At 43.2% G+C, this 17417-nt stretch overlaps 1 protein-coding gene and 1 pseudogene across 3 annotated transcripts in view; one reads left to right on the top strand and one right to left on the bottom strand.

Annotated features, from left to right (window-relative positions):
- Positions 1–17417, top strand: part of CCDC18 (coiled-coil domain containing 18) — a 1483839-nt gene that overhangs the window by 151718 nt on the left and 1314704 nt on the right. The window lies entirely within an intron of this gene.
- LOC147747447 (cyclin-dependent kinase inhibitor 1B-like) lies at positions 4449–5348 on the bottom strand (annotated as a pseudogene).

Raw genomic sequence — 17417 nt, 5'->3', positions numbered from 1 at the left:
GGGACCCTGCAAGAAAAAGCTCTGCAAACATTTCTAATTCCGAACTTGGAAAAGGTGACCGGGGCCAACCATGAGAGCCAAGCCACCCATCATCAACTGTGTGCCAGCCTGCATCCCTAGCTCGTACCGCTGGAAAGCTCCGGAGGATGGACATCAATAAGTTTGACCAGGAGTTCGTTGCAAGGCAAGCCGGTGAACCCTCACCGAATCAGGTCTGGCTGAGAGCTTTGACGGACCCCGTGAAGAAAAGCTCCAGAAATGTTATTAAGTCAGAAGGTAAAAACTTTGAACGAGACCTACCGCAAGGAGTAGCCCCACAGGGCTTCATCCTGGTCGGCCTGAAACTTTGACTTTAAGCTGGTCCAGCGTGACCCGATGTACCAAAGGGGATATACGTTTCTATTTTCTATATCATGCAAAATTTTTAAAAAGTCATATTCCTGGTTCCCTACATTGAATTTTGTTCATTTTAAAGAGAAAAATATTTTGTATTTTTATAAATTGGTGTTGGATTTTTATTGTGTGTTGTGTCTTAATTATTTACTGAATTGGTGTTTTTAAATGCTTTACATACCTGCTCACAGCCAAGCTACCAAGGCTTGAGCATGAGAATAATTTTCGAAGACCGGTAGGGAGCTATATATTGAGGTAGTGTCCTTATTGCCGGGGACAGATATACATTTGCCCCTACTATTAACCCACTTTCCAACATCCAGACCAAGCACTTTTAAACAATACTGTCTACAAGTATGGATGACATGTGACTCCTACACCCTGTAGTTTTATTTAACATTTCCTATACACAGATTTACACACCTATGATTGACTGTCTCTGTGTAGTGTGAATGATGTAAAGTTCTGACACCCTGCACTGGTATGAGTGGCGCTATATAACTAATTAAATGCATCTGAGAGAGTGGTTTTGGAGACCTGAGCAGCACTATTAAAGGGTGGTAGTGAGGGAATCTGTGGCGGAACTTGGTTGTTGAATACCAAGGCTGTCTATCTGATTTCATCTCCTGCCTTCTTTGTCCACCAACCTACTCTCTCTCCACATTATCTCACTCTTCCAGGTTTTTTCTCATCTTTGCTTTCTCCTTTTTCTCAGTTTTCCATATTTCCCTTCCTCCTTCTGCCAACAACTCTTAATGCCTTTCTCTTGTTCGGTTTTACAGTCTAATGGTTTAAATAATGTACCGGTCTCTAACAAAGAATACAGTTACGCCTCACCTGCAGACACCAACTTAAATTAAGCATCATTAGCTTGCAGCCCACAAAGGAAATGCCAGAGTGGCTCTTCTGGCCCTATCTGCATTGTATATCCTTCCTGGAGAGCAGATACACCCTTTTCTCTCCTTTCTGCAAGACACAAGGATCCCAGCCATCTCCCTTCCCTATGGAAGGGAGAAGTGTGCGTGTCGATCGGTCTCTCCGACTGCCAGGGAACGGCCCGCCATTGTAATATGGTGGGCAGTAATGCAGTCATCAATGGTGGTGGGACTGTCAACGACTCGGTGATGTGGCAGTCCTACCACCATTATAATCACCCCCTAAGTTTAATGTACATGCAAATCCAACATTACCAACCCCTGGTAAGTTGCACTACTAGTGCTGAAAAAGTCCAATGGAGGTACCAATGGACGAGGTGGACTGGCTTCAGTGACAGAGTCACTGTCGCTCTAGTGTGTGCTTCTTCGTATGCCTGCTCGCAAGACTGGAGGTGAACTGCATGGATTGTGGTGGACAGGCCTTCAAGGTTAACTCACCCTTGCCACCGTTAGGGTCCACCTGCTGGTGCTAAGACAGCAGGGCTTCTAAGGTCTATTGGGCCTTCTAAGGTGTAGCATCGGAAAGAGCTCTGTCAAAAGTGTGGTCTGGTGGACTGGTCATGAAGGCTGAAAATGGTGCTCCAGTTCCAAATTTGGCAGCTCTGGCCAGAGTGCCAAATTCTCTCCCCTACTGAACACCATACTGCCCCACTGGGAGAAACTGGCACTGCCTTCAGCTACAACCCAATTGTGCTGAGACTTAATTCAAATTAGGCATTGGACAAGAGTAAAATGCTGTCTGAAAAAAAGTAACAACACCCTGTAAAAAGCAAACCCTGAATGCATGCATGAGCAAAGCATGTGAAATGTAAGCAGGAACAACATGGTTACCTTAACTTTTTTTAACTCATTATTCAGAAATCAGTAAGTGATTTTGCCTGAAATGTTCAGAACATGACTACAGGACCAGGAAGGGACCTGTTTCAATGTCCAATGCTTATATCCTTACAAAATGTAAGCAATTTGGTTTAAAAAAGACCAAATCCCTCAACACAGAGCTGCGGTACACATTTTATAGACTAAACTAATTAAAACCATTGAAAACGCTCATATTAAACGTTTTCCACTCCACCCCTCAACCAGGTATTGCAGTCCCTTTTTGAATGGTGTACTTCCCCACCCTGGGAAAACAATGTTGTTAAAAGAAAGAAGATAAAAAGAAAGTAGCTCTTCACTGGAAAACTCTGTAAAGCAGCGCTAAGGTGCATGGGTGTAAATAACAATCTGGCCTGTCTGCTGACCACTCTCTATTGCTTTATTTGGTTATTTAATTATTTTTCTTATTTTGATACTTTTTTCTCTCCGTCCCGAGGTTGTACTTTGGAATAGAACCCTGTCAGAAAATAAGGACATTTCCAGCCAAAGTGTCCTGCTCGTTTTTGGATCCATTTCACGGGGGAATAAATAAAGAAAAGGAGATGCAAGAGAGAGTATGTAACAGCTGTCTTTTGAAATCAGCACTTAAGGATAAGCGGGACAGAAAGAGATGGAGGAATAAAGAGAGAGGAGAAGGAGGGAAGCTACCAGAAGCAGAGCAGGAGAAGCGGACACTGTCCTTGCCTTCTCTGGGCATGACGGAAAGAGTTTTTTTTTCATTCTCTGCTCTTCCCAGACTGGCCAAGCCTTACTGCAGAATAACAAAGGGCAGAGGGCGGGTGGCCTCTTTGACTGCAGGCAGGTGAGGTCACAGGTCAAGTACAGGGCCATTAGGTAGCGCTTTAGCGCGCTTATGGCCCTGCGTATAACAGAAGGGAGAGGGGAAATTCTTTTGTCCCCTCATCCCCCACCCTTGTCCTCCCCACTCCAAAATCTGGGGGGATATGTCCCCCACACTTCCTACGCCCATGTTTGGCTGGGCGCTGTGTCTTGTGCACACAGGTAGAGACGCGCCTCAGTCCGCGAGAACCTACTCCCGCATGCAAAGCAGGCGGCTCACGTAGTTCCGGCACCCCGCGCCCTCTGCTCGCATGTCCAGCACTCACCCTCGGTGGTCCTCAACTCCCGCAACGACACACCTGGGAGCCTTGGTGGTGGCACGACAGGCAGTATTTTATCTCCGTAGCGGCGCCCTCAATCTTGGTGATTGTACAAGCTGCATCGGCTGCAGGCGTCTACGGGTGCAGCGATGGTCCGGGTGTTTCACGCCGCGGTCGCACAGCTCCCAGCAGTCTAGTGTCAGTTTGTCAACCCTCGGCGCCGGGCTTCGCAATCTTCCTTTCCTCACACCAAAAGCAGCCTCCAATAGCGCAGTGCTGCAGCAATCCTATGAGCCCAACAGTTATTAGCACTGGGCAGTTAGAAAGCAGGATGATGAAGGATTATAAAGGCGGCCGCAGAGAAACACTACAGTGTGGCCATCTTGCTGCGCGCCAGGCCACGTCTCCCCAGGTACTCAGTAACTTATCTCACATGCACTCTGTCACACATTCCTTCACTCATGCATCCAGTCAACCATCCACTGTCTTATTCTTGTGTTATTTATTTTTTTATTTTTAAAGTTTAATATAGAGCTAGTTTAACCAGAAAGTATCAGAGCGCTTTACATACACACAGTAAACAGCAGAATGACATTACATAACATAGTAGGCCGACAGTAAGGAAGCAAATCATAGGAAAAAAATACAGCATTTGCAAAAAATATGCAGTGCAGCGTAGGAGGAGAGAGCAATAAGAGAAAAGACGAGAGTGACATAGTCCGGTCACTCACTATCCATGAATGTCCAGAGAAAGTGGGGGCAAGTTGCGGGCAACTCTGATGAAGAAGACTAGGTTAGTCAGTCGAAGAGAGTCTCTCGATATGTCTGCATTTTTTAACAGTAATGTATGTATTTTTTGTTTGGAAGGTTTGGATATATATGTATGATTATTGTGATTATAATAATTTTAGGAAGATATTTGATTAGTACCTAAAGGAGCCGTGGTATCTTTCGTGCTATGATTATGTGTCGCATTTTATGATTGTATTATGTTATGTGTTTTAAAAAAGTTTTACAAAATGTAAAGTGTAAACTTTTATGGTTGTAACAAACCAAATAAAGTTTTAATGACTGAACTGAATCTGATCTGTCTGTAAAAAACTTTATACATCTTCCCTGGTTCGCAAGGAATACATATATATTCTTATGTTTGATGTCATCGGGGGTTGCATTTGCTGGGCGTCTGTTCCACTGAACTGCCGGGTGGGTCGTCCGTTTCTGTCTTGCTGGATTTCGACAGAGGACACGCATCTTTAATGTTTGGTCTTTTCCGCTGCCCGGAACAGTGCTCCAGCGAATCCGTGTGCTTGTCTCCATTCTCTCGCAAGTCATATAAATGTAAATGTACAGGAATTTATATAGCGCAAATCACCGAGCGGTTTCTAAGCGCTTGCTTAGGGAACCCGTCCTGGTATTCCCCTGTGAGATAACCCCGGCAGGGTAACCGCAAGGTGAAAGCCAGGCATCCCGCCGCGAGGGGCCGTTGTGGAGATTAAGCAAGCTATTGCCCAGAGTCGCAGAGTGTGAAGCCATGAATCGAGTAGGCACCGGAGCGAGAATTGTCGAGTCCATGGACATTTTAGGACTCAAGACCCCGCCGAGCCGGGAATTGAACCCTGGTCCCGGGCTGACCTCTGCTTCCAGGTCTGCCTCCTCTAACCAGTGAGCCACACTTCTCCACAAAGTCCCCAGATATTCCCTGAAAAGTGTCCCAACGGTTGCCATTGACGTCCAGGCTCGGAGCCGAGTGCGCCCTCTTGTTGGGGCAGGGTGTGCTATAGTACCCGGGCACCGCGTTCCTGGGCACAGCTTGCAAGTCCATCCTGCCTGGGAGCGGTCTCTCCTCCCGGGGGTCGAAGTTCCACGTCTCCTTGAACTTCAGCTCGTTCTCCCGGTGGTGTTTCTCCAGCTCTCGCCTCAGCTTGTCCCGGTCAAAGCAGCCAAAGAGGTTCCTGCAGGTGGGCGGCTTGGGCAGCATCTCGGCCAGCCGCGGCTCCATCCGCTTCAGGGACGGGCTGCTGCTGGACCCTCGCACGTCTGACATCCTGGAGAGCTGCAGCCAGGCGAAGGCTCCCTGCACCGGCTCCTCCACTGCAGCGATTCAATCCCAGGGTGGAAAAAAACACAACCAGAGCAGTGTGGGGGTGCCCGGTCTGACCCTGGGTGCGTGCGGCGGCAGACCGAGCCCGGCGAGAGCAGCGTCAGTCTGCGGGCACTCACAACCCGCAATAAAAATCAGAGACTCAATAAAGAAATGCAAGAGAAATCGAAAGAATACAAATAGGAATGAAAAGTCTTGCATAACAACTTTAAACATAGCAGTGGGGGGACGGGACGGACGTGTGCGCTCCCGGCTCCGCAAGTCGTCCGATCCTGCATCGAAATCCTGCCTTCAATCCTGCCTACACCGTGTCAAAACGGAGACACACACGCACTGATGTCACTGGCATTCCTTTGAGACCTCTGCCGACTGTTTTTACGGCGAACTCGCACCGTTTGCCGACCTCCGATGCTGACCCGAGACCTGGAGCCGATAGCCGCCACTGGACGCGGCTGAATGTCGTCAGCGGGACACGCTGGGAAGATACCGACTAAGACGGGAGTGCAGCCGATCGCGGAGGAGGGTGGCATCGGCCCCTTCCACTGTGGTAAGGCTCCCTGCTGGGTCAAACTGCTTACTGGCGAGACGGGAGCCCTTCTTACAGTGGTTTTCCCCTGACACGCTGCTTGCGGGCTGGACGGAGTCCATCTTTGGGTGCCTTCTCTGCCGCGGTCCGCCAGCACCACCAGTAGGCGAAGGGGCTCTCGTTCTACGCTGCCCTAGACCTGTGAGCCGCCCGTCCTTCGGTGGCTCCCACTCTTCTTGCTCTCGCCTGCGAAGTCGCCCCCCTCTCTTCATTGCGTGCTCACTGCATGGGTAGCCATGACACCCCCCCTGCGAAAAGGGAGGGTAGCTGTCTCCCTGTCCTCAACACGCAATGCCCTGCCTGCCCTCGGACTGGTGACTGATTTGAGGGAGCCGCCGTGCAATGTGAACCAGCTGACATTGCAGAGGGACCCGACTCGTGGCGATATCCTGGCTGCCCTTGCCGATTTGCGGGCGACATGGCGGCGACAAGCTCCAGTATTGGAGCGAAAGATTGTGGGAGCTGCCCCGTATCTGAAACGACCGCGGTCGACTGGCCCCCTGCTGCCGCTAACTACTCCTGTCCCGGATGCAATGTTGCAGCGTGAGAGTGCGGCGGTACGGAATGATTCTGGCTACAGTGTTGGATGTTTCTCCTTTGATGAGGATACTGTTGCAAAGTCGCCCTCCATTTCGATGCCTGATACTGTTAATACTGAGTCGTCACTATGGCATCACTTAACGACTTCCCAGGGGCAGGCCCCCCTCACTGCCCTTGCCTCCGTAACTCTTTCTCTGCATTTGTGGAGTGTGTGCCATCCTGCGATGGAGGGGGCGTCCCTCAACTTGGGCACTGAATGTGCTGGTGACTGGTGGCACTCATTTCCTCCTCCTCTTCGCCTTCTTTGTCGGAAGCGGCCATCTTGCTCCTTTGTTCAGCCTGAGGGGAGCATACAGCGGCGGCCATGCCTGGAGGGATTTCGACGTTCAGGCCAGGGCTGATGGTGTTCCCTACGTTGGCTTGCCCGATCGACTGGTGATGACCTGGACTGGAACGCTTTTTGATATGTTTAATGCGCTGGGTGTGATGCTTTCCTCATTTAAGGTCGCAGTTACTAAGTCCTGCTGTTTATTTTTGTTGTTGAGATGGCGGTTCTGTGCGGTGTGGGGGGTCCAGGGGTAAACCACTCTGCTCTCATTTGAAGCGATGTTTCCCAATTTTGGTGCTACATATGGCGTAGGAACCTTTGTAATGATTGTGAGTCCGGGAAGCCTGGTATTTGGTGGCTCCTCCCCACCTTCCTCATTTCATGGGAGTCCTAGATTAGTCTACACTCTTCTCACTCCCTATATTTCAAGGATTACACTTTTTCCTCTTTCTTTTTCTGTTTTCTCTTCTATATTTCGGGTTTATTGGGCGACAGACACACTGCTGGGGGGGGGGGGGGGGGGGCAGGCCGTAGCCTCTGCATGCGTGTAGAGTGGGGAGTTGGGGGACTTTTGTTTTCTGTCTCAGTTTCTATGGTGCCTTATTTTATTCGTTGTTCGTCCTCTTTTCTTTATACTTTCTTGGGTCCGTGTCAGGGTTAGAAAAGGGTGGGTGGCGGTGAACACTGGGTACTATGCTAGTTCTGCTACTACTGCTGTAGGATTTTAAGCCGCCATCCCGCCTGGGGGACCTAGCTTTTTGGGTAATTGGATTACTGGATACAAATGTTGGTAAAGTTACGCCTCGCCTGCACGGGCTTCTTCTCTTTATTTGCTGTTTATGTGAAATTATAATGTCGGACTTTAATAGTTGCATCATAAAAAAACCTTTAAAAATTAACCTTCATTGCTCCTGAGACACGATACCACGTTGTTTTACAGTGTAACTCTCAATGTTTGCCTATGATCCTCATGTGCTATTGTGTCGCCGTAATGTATGCACTAATGCCTCAACAGTTTTCGTGGCCGGCCGTATGGTTGTAGGCCCGTATTTGTACTTTTACCACTGCGCAATAAAGGTTTTCAAAAATTGAAAAGAAAAAAAACATAGCAGTGGGAGGACATCTTGAAATAGTATTGTATGTAGTACATAAACAATGTATCAACAATTACCTTTAATAGTCTATTGCCTTTTTAACACATGCTTTTCTAAATGCCAGACTACTGCTTTTGCTGTACTTTTCAGAATAAACAGGCTGAACGTATGACAGCCAATATAACTTTTACCAACGAACCCATCAGACCGACAGCTTTTATTATTGGTTTGTCAACATAACCAAGTGAAGCCTTCTGTAATGAGCAGACGCTTTCCCACAAAGCAGCCATCAGGTACACAGTCATACAATGCAAATATATTCAGCTTATAGTTGACAAAAATATTTACAATCACTTCTAAAACAACCTCACAAAGATTACCACAGTTCAAGTTTACAACCCTCAGGGGTTGTACTTGTGTGTAACTAGCACCAAAACCCTTGTCTACTACGGGTAATCCGCGTGAATCTCTTTAACAAAATACCTGTCTACGAACTTTAACAGTTCACCCTTAAATGCATTGGTCGAAGTGGGCGGGATCGGAAGGGCACGGCGTGCCCCTACTTATTTCATTTCACATTCCGTTCCCCTACTTCTTCATTTAAAAAATGCGTCCCAGTACGGCAGGAATGTTCCAAACATAAAAAATATTTCAGGATCATCCAGGCCTGTGTGGTGCATATCGAGGAAGGCCTCTGCAGTTCATAGGATACTCAACTCTCTTTATTGGCTTAAATAATAATTGCATTTTTGACTGTTCATCTTTATTTAAAGTCTCCTGAAGGTAATACATGGTGTGAAGGGCCCAACACCTTTTGAGCGGTAAATTAGAGGTAGCATGAAGGTTTTGCATTGAGAAACTACCAGAAGAAATTACCGCTCCATCATAGGCATTGGGGTCCTCATCTTGTGTATTGCTGTCTTTCGTCTGTTCTCGGCCACTGGAACTAACTGCTTCTCAGCACAGCTGAAGCTACAGTGTACTCGACATTGCATCACCCAGCATCAGATTCCCTTGACGTAAGCCTCGACCTGTCAATAAGCGAAGGAACTCTGGGACATGTAGTCAGCCCGTGCACAGGATCGGGTGCACACCACTGTGTGTATTGAGTCTGTAGGGGCCATATAGATGGTGTAATCAACAATTCGATGGTTTGTATAGAGCTGCTTATCAACGAATGCTGAGAAATTCTGACAGAGCACCATCCATCTCTTGCACTTTTTCAACCAATGCCTTTCACTCTTATTTTCACTTTTATCAGATTCAGATGTTTCACCACTGCATCTCTCAGATCAAAACCGTTGCACCATCCATTATGCAGATCTTGTGTAGCAGCTGCAATCTGGTGAGAAACTGCACACTGTACATCAACCAGACCTACACAGCAATGGCTAGTGTTCTCCTCAGTGTTTTCCACAAGTGCATTTGCATATGCATTTTCAAGCCACTTTGGTGTTGCTGAAACACAGTCTTTTGCAAAAGGTAACTCTGTGCTGCCATTGTGTTGCTTCATTATGATTGACACTTCAGGCAGATAGCTACAATCCATTCCTTGTCCAATCTGTTGTTCTGCACTCATTATCTTTGAGACCACATTATGATCTGATTTCAGAGAAACTGGCAATCTATACCTGGGCATCAGTCTTTGCAATAACACTTTTGCCACTATGCAGTTGTCACTTTTCTCAAAAATAGTTCTGATACAACCCTGTAGTGCTGCTTCAAAAACATTTTCTTGAGCCTCTTTTAATTCAACTGTGAAGATTCCATAGAATGTACATGCTATCAGAACACAAATTTGTGCAACTGAATTAGCATTTCTCTCTCCCATGACAACAGTGACTCCCATTTGAGCAGATATACTGCATGTTATAGTAAGGGCATTCAATTTCGAATTTTTGGCTGGGGCAACTACTGAAAGCCATGAAGCTTTGACAACATAATGTATAAGGAGCACAGCATGTTCTGCTTTTAATGTGTCACCTTTCAAACATGGGCCATCTACAAAATGGACATTGTTGGGCTGACTCAGACGTTCATCTTTAAAGTCTAAATTTGGCTTTATGCATATTTTCATGATATTTAGACACTCATATTCAGTTTCATCACAATCCAATTCATTTGCTGACATTTTTGTGAAGTTAGGGTCAAAGGTCATTGGGCAATACATCACAGACCTTTGAAAACATTCATCTTTTTCAATAGGCAATGAGAGCGCGCAGCCCTCCCTTTCACTGCAAATTGGTGTATTTTCTTTCAAATAAACTTTCATTCCTAGTGCTGGGGCGCAACATTCTTTCTCTTTCAACTCTAGGAATGCTTTTGTGCAACTGTTGTCCAATGGAAGCGGATCAGACACATCCTCATGTGTCAGCCTCAGTAAAGGCTTAGCCACTAGGGAAAGGTTTAGTAACCACTCTCTACAGCAGCTAATCATTCCCAAAAATGTCCTTACTTCTTTCTTTATTTGAGGTTGATTAATCTTGGAAATTATTTCCACCCTTTCTGGTGACACCTTTCTACCTCCCTTTCCAATTTTGTGTCCCAGGTATTCATCTTCTTTTTGACAGTACTCCTGACTATTCTCATGCAATGGCACTGTTACATGGACATTGCAAAAATCAATAAAAGTAAGCCATTCTTCAGCACATGGAATGTGAAAAAATATATTTGCTGGATTCGGTACCACAGGACAACATGAAAAAAATATGCTTTTAATCTCCTGCACTATTCTGTTCTTTTCATTTATTTTCTGTGAACCTGTGATCAGAAAGTTACATAAACTTCTAATCAATTCCATCAAAAATCCTTTTATTGGTAAAATTCCTGCAACTGATGGTATTCTTGAATACATGTCATTTGGTTCTAATTCTAAGACATGTTCTGCACATTTTATTAATCGGAAGGTAATGTTTCAACTGTCTTTTCTGAAAATAATGCTACAGCTGTCTCTTGTTGGGACATTTTAAAATGTACATCCTCATCAGGAATCTGAAAAATAACATTATCGGGTGTACAGTATTCTGTGCTGTTTGATTTGCAAAACAATTGTTTTTTCTGCTAGGCCAGAGTCACAGACAACAGTTTTGCAGTTTTCCTCAAATGGGCCTAATTTTTGTGCAAATTTTTCTAAAACTGGGTTTGTAATTTCTTTGTTTAAAACTCCTGCATTTAAATCTGGACTTTCCACTGCCTTCACAATGGACTTGGTAAATTCAGAATTGTGAGGGTTGAAACTCTCATTTTCAAACACAGCAACCTGTTGGACTGGGTTCTGATTTTGTCTCTAGAAATAATTCACATTTGCTCTGGACATCTTATTTAAATTAATTTTAGCATTTTCCATATTTTGTGGGACCATCTTTGCTTGGAAGATTCCTGCCATAGGTACCTGTTTCTGAACTGACATTTGCATTTGCTTAGCTGGTATATTTTGCATCTGCGTTTCTCCATGGTTTTGTGCATCATGTTTAAATGTATATTTCTTCTTCCAATGCTCAAATCTACTATAAAGATGGCAAAAGGACATATTTTCCAGCAGTACAACATCCATACCTGAATTTGCACAAACCAAACCACCTTTACTTCCATCCTGTGTTTTTTTAATCTGTACCCAATCAACATCCTTTGCTGGCACTCCACCCTTCAGGAAAGTAATCACTGCTATATTTTCCTCCATAACAACAGAAAATGATGGTGCATTCATGGAAACCCTTTTCATTGCCTCTTCACTTGGCCTTTGAATAACTTTAGATTCAAACCACATTTTAGTCTGCATGGCAATGTAAAAGAACATTTCCAAATTAATGCACAGCTCTTTTAAAATCTCAACAAATCCATCAACATTTGGGTACCACAGCATAATTCTGTCTCTCAATTGTGGGATTGTGTTCAGAAATGCTGCAAGTTCACTTTTATTCTGTGGCATAGGAACATGCACTTCTCCCACTATTTCTCTCAATGAGTAAGCAAAAGCTTCTCCCTCATTCTGCTTATTGTTTTTCTCAACTAAATCTGGTGGCTTCTTTTCCTTATCCAGTTTCATTGCAAGGTCTGGTGTTCTTTTTCTTCTCATGTTTTCTTGCCCATTTGTCTCCTAATTTCTCAAACCCATTGCATTTGAAAATATATTTTATTTCTGCAATGTGCAATTGCATTTCTGAAGAACATATTTTCTCATTTGCTTCATCATCCATATGTACCCTGACACTTTTCTGAAATGGGAAACTTCCTGAAATATCAAATTCATAATTTTGAGCCAAATCTGTCAGGCCATTATGTGTAGTTAATGCACATACAGCTGTTTCCTTACTCAGGGAAATTAATTCTTTTTCCCGACACTTGTTCACATTTTCATTATTTAAACGGCATGGACTGTTATTTTCTCCATGTTCAAGTGCTGAATTTAAAAGACTAAGCTGTTTCTCTTTTTCAGGGCCTGTGCCCATGTTTTCTATCTTTTTAATCACTGCTGCTTCCTCAAAGCAGGTTTGAGAAATCCCATTTTCAAATATATTTATTTTATCCTGAGCTGTAGATGTTGTAAAGGCCATTTTTCCCTCACCTTTCAGTACTTGGGGTAATTTCTGTTCAATAATCTGTGAATTCTGAGTTTCTGAAATAAACTCTGCCATAATCACTCCTTCTGCAGCTCTTTGAACCTTTTCAGTAGGGACCATATTAATTGGGACAGTCATAATTTTTCTATGCATCATCTGTGCATCTGCAGTTAGCAATTCGTGGACTGAATCAGGCACATTTGAAGCAGTAACACCTGGAGGTATCACTGTCAGTGCTGAATCAACAGGTAATGGTTCAATCTAAAATGTTTTCACAGTTTTCTCAATCTGTGTTTTTCTCTGTTCAACTGAAGAAGTAGCCACTGTAGTGCTTACTGGTACACTATTTTCAGTATTTTTAATGGGAACCACATAAAGTGGTGGACACTCAGTTAACAATGCATCCATTATTTTATCCCTTGAATCATTATTTATTTGAAGCTCTTTATCATTATTAATTCTCTTCTCCTGCATTTGGTGCTTTACCTTTTTATGCTCACTTGCTTTCTCTCTTGCTACCTTTTCCCATATGCTTAAGGCCTCAAATTGTGCAGCTTTAGATGGTGTCTTTATTTCACATAAGACTTCCCTTAATTTGTCAATAATTTGCAATTCAAAAGTACCATCTTTTGGAAACCTCAAAGCACCCTCTTTTTCAGTAATCTTGCACCATTGGTGAACCCACATAGATGTGTTTTGTCCCAAATTGGTAGACATAAAATGCACAGGTGTTCCTTCAGGAGCATCACCAATAAAAAACGAAATTTTCACTTTACCTCCTAACAGCTTCTTTAAGCCTTCAAACAATGTCATTTTTGCAATAGTTCAATGCAATTTCTTTTTTCCAAAGCTGTCAGTCTCAATTTTAGTCAGTTTTACTCCTACTACTGACCCTCCACAAAATCTTACTGCAATATTTCTCTTAATCAATAACTCTGTTAGTAACAACATAAATACATTCGCTACTCTGTCTGTTGTGCTAAATAAAGGATAGATTTATATTCACTGCGAGTAACACATTTCGCTTACCCTTCACAAAGTAAGACTTTCCGTTTACTCTTCAAACACTACAGATAAATCCCTTCCGCTTACCTTTCACACAAGCTCAGAAGAACCTGCTACTCCTTTGGACTTATCCTTCAGGATATATCTTAGGCCAAAGTTTCACCAGCGAACCCTTTTGCTGTCAATCAAGCTCAGAAGGACCTGCTACTCCTTTGGTGTGACCCTTTCTAGGTGATATCAGACCAAAGTTTCACCAGCGAACTCTTTGCTACAATCACTCACACAGAAAATAGTCCCTAATTTAACACTGCCAGCCCTACCTAGCTTCTCAGTGTTATTCCAACAGACGAGTAACCTCAGTGCAGTGTGGCTTCCATTTACCACCCGCTATTCCTTCCCGGGATTCCACAGGTGCGCATACCTGCGTGTTCAGACAACATGGAACAAGACACTAACTTAACATAAAGAGTTAAAACATGTAATCAATAACCAAAACATTATATCCTATGAAATTACCAATATAATCAATAACACCATCAATTAAAAATGAGCAAAATGTCACCAACAGTAAAAACCCTTACTATTTTCAACACTTCAAAAAACATGCTAGCATATTAACAACAATTCACAACCCTATTGATACTCACACCACTTCTTGCATCACCTTCCAATACTGCTTTGCCAGTCTTCAGGTTCTGAGCATTGGAGTCAGGAATCAGGACTTGGACATTTATCTAACTTGGGCAATTATTTTACTTCCCTCTTAAGGTCAATGATCCATTAGTTGAGTAGTTGATGGTGAAATCAATAATCATTAATCACCAAACTAATCAACACTGACCATCCTCTGATTACCAAAAACTGATGGAGCGGTAATTTCTTCTGGTAGTTTCTCAATGCAAAACCTTCATGCTACCTCTAATTTACCGCTCAAAAGGTGTTGGGCCCTTCACACCATGTATTACCTTCAGGAGACTTTAAATAAAGATGAACAGTCAAAAATGCAATTATTATTTAAGCCAATAAAGAGAGTTGTTGAGTATTTAAAGGGTTTTATTTTCTAGTCAAAAGTTAATTTTTCTCTGACCCTTTATTCATTAGTAAAATATCAATCAGGTTACAGAATTTGGAAAACAGGAAAAATAGCATTAATACAGAACATATTAGTCTGCATATAAGCATTACATATAGGAAAGAAAATGACACAACATTTCAGTCAAAATTCTTAAAGAGTTTCTAAGAAAAATAGTCTTGCAAGGCTAATCAAAAATCAAATAGTTTGCAAAAATCTCCCATTAAGAGAAATAAATGCATAAGTCAAATAACTCTTTTCAGACCTAATTAATTAGTCAAAGCATAAACTTATAGTTTAGCATCTAAATCTAAAAAGCCTTTCTATCTGTTGCTGCTCTGTGCATCTCTGTGTCTAAAGAGCAAAAAGGAGTGAGACAGCCCGCCCTTCACTAGACCTCGAAGGAATGTGGTCTGCAGTGCCAAAATATGACGTGAAAGCAAGAACCTTCCCTCTGACTCTCCTCGGACGCCCCAGGCTGCACCCGTGATGATCTTGTACCTAACCCATAGAATGAAGCAAAGCCTAAGCCAAAATGAGCAAGAAGCCAGCTGAGCTGAAAAAGCCAGCCCCCATCCAGAGAACTTATTATTTATACACTAAATTTTGGCAGACCACACAAAAAAGGTTACATCTTTAGGAAAACTTGTACGTGATTGGTCAGTCATGATGGCATGAGTTCTCACTACCCTGACTCATTCTAAAAAACCTGACTTTACCAGTTTTAACAAAAGAAGCATACATGAATAATACATTTATAAACATTTGCAACATTTACTAGGAAAAATGTTTCTATAGTTTTCCATCCTTCCTGTCACAGTGCAGTCAGATGGATACTTTTAACTAACTGGTACATTGGCACAGTCACAAGAATGTACAGTTCAAGATGTCCTTGACTTCTTCGTGGTTTGAGGAAAGCTGCCACAGTCTGCGCATGCTCTCTTCTCTTTCAAAGCAAGCCATAGCCTTGCTGGTTTCACAGGCAGCCATTTAATGGTAGGCCCAAAAATAAAACAAACGCAAAGATAATATTAATTTCAGGTAAATCAGTCCATTATGTTTCCCAACTCCATACTAATACCCCTTATAAATGTTTACCTAGCCAAGCTATTAGTGTAAAGCAGCTTTTCTATTACATGCAAAATAAATGTGCAATGTACAACATAGCATTTTTATGCTTTAGTGTAAAAGTAAAAGCACACACAGTTAATATAGCGCACACAGTTAATATAGCGCACACAGCAACATGCTTTAGTGTTTTAGATGGCTCTTCATGCAAAAAAAGCATTTAGCCCCCTGTGTAGTGTTTGGTGCATTATTAATTCACACACATTATAAAAAGAGGTGTTATTAACTGAAAATATTTATCAAAATATGCAACAAGTCAACGTCTATTAAGACAGGAATAGTAAATTTAAATAAGAAGGGATGAGCTGGGAAGAGAGAAACACATTCTATTAATCTTCAAAGCTAAAAAGGCCACTTTTCTCCACATTGCAAAAACGCATGTTAATTCAATTTAAATGCAGTCTGTCTGAAGCACAAAAATAAAACAATGCCTGACTGCAGATGAAATCAGCTCCATCACCTTCGGCCCCGAGACCTATGTGGCTCCTGCTGCTAGGGGGCGCTCTGCTCCTCTGCGGCTCAGCTGTCAGCCTGAGCCATGGCGGTGTCAATGACAGACCCATCATAGGTAAGAGCACTGTGTACGGTGCGAAGCTAGCTCACTTTTATGATTGATTGAGTTCCCGGAAGAACCACAAAGAATAATGAATACTGTAACAGAATAGTAATTTCTGCCATAATTTACAATACCACGGAAAAGGCAAAGTACTTTCGTTTGTGAACCGACGAATGTAAAACGGATGCCTTTAAAGTGTGTTTTATCAACAGTTTCTCGGACACCATGGAGCACCTTGAAATACCATAAAACTGCCTGGGGCACTTCAGCCGAGACTGCCAAGGTTTCAAGTTATTTCATTGCTGACGTCCTCAGCAAGAACTTATTTTCGCTTAACTTATGTGCTACTCCAAGTGTACCGGCCACACTGTTGACTAGATACGGCCTGTGCGTCAACAAACGGGAGCCATATTGTTTATATAAATAAAGCATGCTTCAGTTGACCGCATAATTTCACTTTCGTTTTGACATGTGAGGAGGGGAGGCTTTCCAGATTCACTTCTGCTCGTTCTTGCTAAACAATGCACAGGTTTAGTCCGTTGCTGCATCACACTGTTTACAAGGCACATTGAGTATTTCAAAGTACCACATTTTTCACGTTATTTCCGTGGTGTCTGTACCTGGAAGTTTTTGCTTCGCGTTTGTGACTTATTTGTGCATTATGAATTTGCATCTTTTGCATCTGATTTGTCATGTTCAGGTGGCCTTTAATTAAGCAGTGTATTTTAAAGTGCATTTTAAGTGCAGCACACACATTAAAAGTGTTGCTTGTTGAATCCTGGCATCCACCAATACAGCCTGTGTTTTAAAAAAAATTTGCCTTTCTACTTTTATAAATGGTTAAGTGGCATGAAATACATTCATTGGTGTTGTTTTTTTCACTTCACGCTTCCCAATCAGTACTGGTACATGTCAAGTTTGGTGAGTCAAGTTTGTCAGAACTGACTTACTGACTTGTCTCAATGCATTTATATACAGCACGGACTGTACCTTATTAGGGTCTCAAAGTACTGTCTTCCGGAATTTACTCCTCATATATCTGTAAAGAATGCCTCTATTCTGTGGCCAGAGGAGAACTTTGTTGAGGACCGAGGACCAGGAATCATGGAATGAGGACACACTGAATTCCACTGTGGCAGCTGAA

Source organism: Lissotriton vulgaris, chromosome 1_1, assembly GCF_964263255.1.
Source record: "Lissotriton vulgaris chromosome 1_1, aLisVul1.2, whole genome shotgun sequence".
Taxonomy (NCBI): domain Eukaryota; kingdom Metazoa; phylum Chordata; class Amphibia; order Caudata; family Salamandridae; genus Lissotriton; species Lissotriton vulgaris.
Note: the sequence above shows the minus strand (reverse complement) of the source record. Positions and strands in the feature narration are given on the sequence as shown.